Source organism: Apis dorsata, unplaced genomic scaffold, assembly GCF_000469605.1.
Source record: "Apis dorsata unplaced genomic scaffold, Apis dorsata 1.3 scaffold_416, whole genome shotgun sequence".
NCBI classification, from domain to species: Eukaryota; Metazoa; Arthropoda; class Insecta; order Hymenoptera; family Apidae; genus Apis; species Apis dorsata.
Window position 1 is genome coordinate 435,972 of NW_006263671.1, and position 6,245 is coordinate 442,216.

The 6,245-nt window shown below is 40.2% G+C and overlaps 1 protein-coding gene across 2 annotated transcripts in view; it reads right to left on the minus strand.

The window, feature by feature from the left end:
- LOC102671953 overlaps positions 1-6,245 on the minus strand; it is a 35,064-nt gene that overhangs the window by 8,142 nt on the left and 20,677 nt on the right. For both annotated transcript variants that reach the window (XM_031512361.1, XM_031512362.1), the window contains exon 3: positions 1-9. The gene's annotated coding sequence lies outside the window, so the exon portion shown is untranslated. The remainder of the gene's footprint in view (positions 10-6,245) is intronic.

Below are 6,245 nucleotides of genomic sequence, written 5' to 3' on the forward strand. Positions count from 1 at the left end.
CCCCTCACCCTGAAAAAAAAGAAAGAAAAAAGTAAGAGCGCCATCAAGCGAGAGAACGGCAAACTTGAAAAAGGAAAAGGGAAAAATAGAATTTTATCAGAAATATTACGTTTCTTATTATTTCTTATAATAATAATAATAATATTATTATTATTTTTATAAGAAAACGTTGACGTTGGATAAAACCTTTAAATAGATTATTCGCACAATATTAAAAATATGTACGTGTACAACGATTTCATAAAAGCGAAACACTTATTTAAGTGTATATAGTAGGGCACGTAACATTGGACAAAGAGGCCTGAAACTCTCGGAGATAATAGCAAGGATTATGCTAATTCTATTCAACCGCTTATATTTGCCTCCCGTGCCTGGGATCTGTCTCCTATTTCCTAGTACAAATAGTCGGCACCAGTTTGCTTTAATCATATAATGGTGTTCGTGATAATTCTTTCCTTTCCTTTCCTCTTCTTCGTTGTCATCATTGAGAAGAAGGAGAAAGAGAGAGAGAGAGAAAAAGAAGAGACGGATGTGAGGATCCTAAAAGTGGATAAATCCCCTAAAAAAAAAAAATAAATAAATAAATAAAGAATTTAAACGAAAAACTGCGTGATACACGTGCCGCGAAAGGTTCTGTTTATTAAGTGAAGCCGAGTGAAATCCGGGCCAAACGCGGCCCAGGAACACGTACCCGAGACTGGAATATGGTAATTTGGCCCCGGTTCACAAATACACGGGACCGCCTCGTACTCGAGTGTCACAGTGAAATTGCAAACAACTTAAACGAGCACCGTCGATTGAATACCGAAAAATCGGAGGTTGGAAGTACGATGATTCCCTCGATGATTATATCTTCGTATATCTTTTTCAATCTTTCAATAAGCGGTGAACGAGAAAAAAGAAATAGGAAAACAACTTTTGTTTGTTTGAATTTCAGCAGAATGCCTTTATAAATTTTCCAATTGCTGCTTACACACACACACACACACACACACACACACACACANGCAACGTTTCCGCGACCGATTTTAAAATCAGTTTCAACCGTTATACGACGAGAAGAATCGGCGTTACGGTAATACAGGGAAAGAGGAGGGGAGGGGGGAGCGAACACACGAACCGGGGCCTTGGTTAAATTGCCCGCACCAGCCTCGAAATTGGGTCGGTGCACGGGAAAATCGACTGCGGATTGAGAGGACCTCTTCGCGGTGGATCAACCGTCTCCACTCCTCCTTCCTCCTTGTCTAACATCCTCCTGATTTTGCCTCCCCCTCCCACCTTTCCCCTTCCGCGCCACGGTCGTTTTCATCGATGCAAAATTGAGGCCGGGTGGATCGTCGGCCAAGAATGGAGGCAGGCTGGAGATCGTGGATCGACGATTCAAGCTTTTACTGGATCCTGGATGGTTGGCGCCGGGTACTTAGAAACGCGGCCGAGGAAGGAACGATTTTGCGTAACAACTCCGGCTCCACCTCCTCGCGCTCCAATTCGGCTGTATTGCCGCGGCTTTCCACGCAAATTGGCCGTGTATTTTGCCCTTCTTCGGATCCACGATACGATGATCGCCCCACCGATTTCTGTAATTGGACCTACCAGCTGAATTCTTTCCCTAGGAGGGAGGCCGTGACGCCGCAGAAGGTTATTTCCTACTCTCCTTTTCGAATCTTGAATCTTTTGAATGAATCTTCTTTTTTTTTCTCTTTCTTTGCAATATAATTTATCGAGGAGAGATCTACAAAATTAAAATCGTAAAAGAATAAATAAAAGAAAAAAAAAATTAGTATTATCCTTCGTTTCAACAAAATCGTTTACCATTATTCTTGGCATGCTACGCCCGATAAAAGCTCGTTAGCTTCTCTATCCTGGCCGGTTGCACATTGAAAATTCTTCAGGGAAGAGTGGTGAACGAACTTCCTATTCCGTTCCATTAACATTTGCCATCTCGGTTACCCTTTAATCTTGGCCGAAATAGGGGCAGGACGGGCGGAACGGTTCCAGGTTCACCTTCACCGCCGGTTGGCAAGCGGCGCCTCTTTCCGCGTTATTGATCACGCGGCGGCCTTTTTTTTTTACAATCAATTGCCGTTTCCCCCCCGAGCGGTGGCCGATCGATGGGAATGCCGGTTCGCAAAAAGCGTGTGGGGCTCGAAGACAGGGCCGAACAGAGGCAGGTTAAAATTCAATTCAAAACGGTGGATCGTCCCGCATCGGGCGTCGCTCATAAATTTCCGCGAAGAAGCTACAACCTGTTGCTTAATTATAGCCTCTCACGGGGCTGCCGCGCCACCGAGCCACTCTCTTCTTTCTATATCCCTCGATATTGGTATGCACGCCTCGAAAATCGATGCCTTCGCCGCCGCTACATTGGCCCCGATATCGAGACTGAAGAGCCTCGTGACCGCTTTCATTCATTTCACCCTTCTGGCCAGTCGATTCGCGATTCGAAAATCTACCACCAGTTCCCCTCCATTCAGCATGAAACCGATATACCGATCGAAATCGGCCACCATTCAATTCGAAAATTCGACAATGTCCATTTTCGTTTTTGCCACTTTATCCGAAGCCCGTGTCACTTGTTACAGTCTTCTATCCAATGAATAGACGGATTTGGTTCAACCAGGGAAGAGTGCCAAAAAAATTAAAATTCCTAGGAATAAGTGATACCATAGAGATAGACAGACAGAGAGAGAGAGAGAGAGATTGGGTAAGTCGGTTTCCACGTGAGAAATTTCATAGCGAAACTCTCCTACATTCATAGGTAGTGCACAGCAATAACGCGATATTAAAAATTACTGGTAATAAATAAGGCGGAAATTGTTGCGCGGAAGATGGAAGATGTTCAAGATGTATTACGGTGCTATTCGGGCCTCGTAGTCGGAGCAAGACGGAGCATCTAAGAAAAATATGAGGAATGATTAATGTATTTGGTTGTTACACGATGTTACGTTATATAAAAATGAAAAAAAAAATATTAATACCTGATAAATTTCTTCGATTGTGATCATTCAAATTGTAGCGAACATATGAATTGAGATGAAAAATTATTCAATGATTAAATATATGTCGAATATAAAAGATATCCATAATATAAAAGATATCCGTTTTAAAATGAAATGGTTTTCAGAACTCAGGAAATGAAAGCTAAATGAGCGAGACTTTTTTTATAACAAGGAAGCAGTATCTATAGATTTCTGTTTGCAGGATCCAACTATATATCTCTCGGGTGTTAGATAGATGCAATGTTTCTACGTATACGTAGAATAGGAAGACTGCACATATGTGGTTGAACGAAGTTGGCAGGGAAAAGTGCCAGGAAGTACTGAAAAGAGAAGGAAATAAGTGTTGTATGCGATGGCGGGGGCTTGTCGTTGCCAAAAATCAAACTTTCTGGACCGTGCAAACCTTGCCCGATGCATGTAGTGCCCGATTATAAATAAAACGTGGCAACGGTGTATTTTGTAATATTATATTCGAGTGAGGTCGCTTTTCAATTGTGCATTAGTCGTTAACGAAACGGAATATCCCTTCTCTCTACGGTTGATTAATATTTGCCCGAAAGCCCAGTCGTTTTGTGCAGTAAAAGCGAGCTATTTAATTACATCCTATGGCCGGGTCATTAAATAAATAAAACGCCGCCAGCAGGCGGAACGAGATAAAATTTTCATCCTAGCTCTGCGAACAATATCGGAGAGCGATCAAAATTTCAATGCTTCTTTTGCGCCATCTACTATATCCTTATCTCATTATGTGTCGATAAACCAATATATCGATCGTTTATCATGACGAGATATAAACTGGATCATCTGACATAAAGTTTCATGAACTTTATTCAAACTGAAAACCTGATCTGAAAGAATATCAAAAATTTCGTTAATTGCGATTGTAATAAGATACAGTTTTTTTTTATCATTGTCTCAATTTTGATTTTTAAATATTGTCAATAAAAATATATCTATCTTTATCAAATTATTATAAATTTAATAGAATAGCATATTTTCAAATTAATCTTTGGAAATCATTCTTAACGCCATCTAACCTATCTTTTTCTCATTCCTTTATCACTTCGTAGCTTAAGTCTTTTAGCTTCTTAATTAATCTTGGCAATCTTGCACCATTCTAACTATAATTACAATAAACTGCTCGTTAAATTCAATTTTCACGCTTGAAATAAATTTCCTTTATTTACTATTCTGCTCATTTGTCATCAATTCTTTGATCGATTGATCGAGCGGACGTGCAGGCAATCTTGGTAAATCAAACACAGCCATCTTGCCTTTTCTCTGGCAAGAGCTGAGTAAGTAAACCATGGTTGGCGCGACCTGACATCATCAGGATTTTATCTGGTTGGTAATTTCTTTCCATTGGTTCCGCTCCGACGTGTGCAAAAAGTCAATTTATTCAAGACCCAAATATAGCATGGCGCTGATAAATGTTCCTTTTCCGAAGCTTACCCCTCGATTTCTGACCACAACGTGTTGCTTCATACCACAGACACGCGATCCAACTGCACATCGTATTTTCCATTGTATATTTCCATTCTCATTTCTTCAAAATATCACAGGCTTTTTCCTTGCTTTCCTGATAACGAAACGATATAACGTGATGATAAAAAAAAAAAAAAAAAACCAACGCAACCGAGAAACAAGGAAGCCGGAAAATCCAATTTTCGCCTAAAGGTCAGGCCAGAAATTGAACCTTACAGAATTTGATCCTCACTTATTAATCTCGTTGTCGAAGTTTCGTCATGGATCGTGGATCTTCCGATAATCCAATATTCGACATCCAATATTGAGTTACATGGTCGAAATTGAAAAATACCCAAGCTCATTGAGATTTTAAAATTCCAAGAATTCCAGACTCGCCTCTTTGCGGTTGTCCTGAATCGGTTTCAATTACATTTTCACAGTTTAACATCGAATCACTAGTATACATTTGATAATTAATAGGTTAGGAAATTCGTCTTGATAATTTTCGTTCAAATTCCTCCAGCATTTCCATAATCTTGGGACAAAAAATATCGCTTCACCATCGCTTTTATCAACAAACACCGTATCCGTAATCGAAGCATCTAAACGAAATCTGAATCACATGGATGGAACGGTGAATCCTAAAATTTATGTGCCGGTACATTCATCACCAACGATTTCCGGGGTTAGCAAGTTTCAATCCTCTTTTCAATCCTTTGTTTCCCCTCAATTTATACTACTAGTCCACGTAAACATATCTCGATCGTACCTACAAAAACAAACACATGTATTACCAGGCTTGTCTATCAGAAGTTGGATAAGAGCGGCTGGCGCGACCTAGCATCATCAGGATCTTATCTGTCGTTGGTAATCTTGCTTCATCGGTCCCGTATCCTGGTTCCATACACGCGCCATATATCACCGCGCCACGATGCACTGTATAGTTAAAGCCTTGACGTTTAGCTTTTTGCAAGAGCGTTAACGTGAACACGCGTAGTACATGTGGCGCCATTCTTCGATCCACGAACTAGGAGTCTCCATTATATATCTCTCCTTTTTCTTTTTTTTTTTTTCATCCCTTTTTGTCTCTATTCTCTATTTTTCCACTCGTCTCCCCGCTGTTTTGCCCAGGTACCTCGTCGAATTCAGAGACCTCGTCCTCTCGTGCGGAAAAGGGAGTCGAGCTAGGGTACAGCACGTGAACGAAGAATAGCACGCGATTGTTAGGCGTCCCCGATTAATCTACGACTTCTTTTCCTCCTTCTCTTCTTCCTCCTACACTTCTGCTCCCTGGCCGTCCTCTATGTCGGTGTAATGGTGCTCGTCTTTCCTTGTGATTGCGACGACACAAAGACACAGCTCCACTCGTGTAGACGGATCGTGAAGACCTAGGTAGATATAGTTGAATAGATGAGTGTGGGTGTCATCGACAGCAGCAGACTATAGCTTCGTTCTTTTTTTTTTTTCTACGGTAATCAAAGTACTACCACAAATTCTCAACTTCGAAGAAGTATATTAGAATAGCGAATTGATTGGCCGAGTCGCTGTTGATTGTGCTGAGAAAACGATAAAGATACAATAGAACGATGAAAAATCAATATTTTAAATTTTATCTTACAATTTTTAATCTATTATTAGAAACATATGTTCGCAATGCAAAATTCCACTTTTTCATATTCGAATCAACGTATACATATATATATACGAACATATGTACGGTTTGTGTTGGGACAAAGAAAAAAAAAAAAAAAAAAAAAAAAAAAAAAAAAAAAAAAAAAA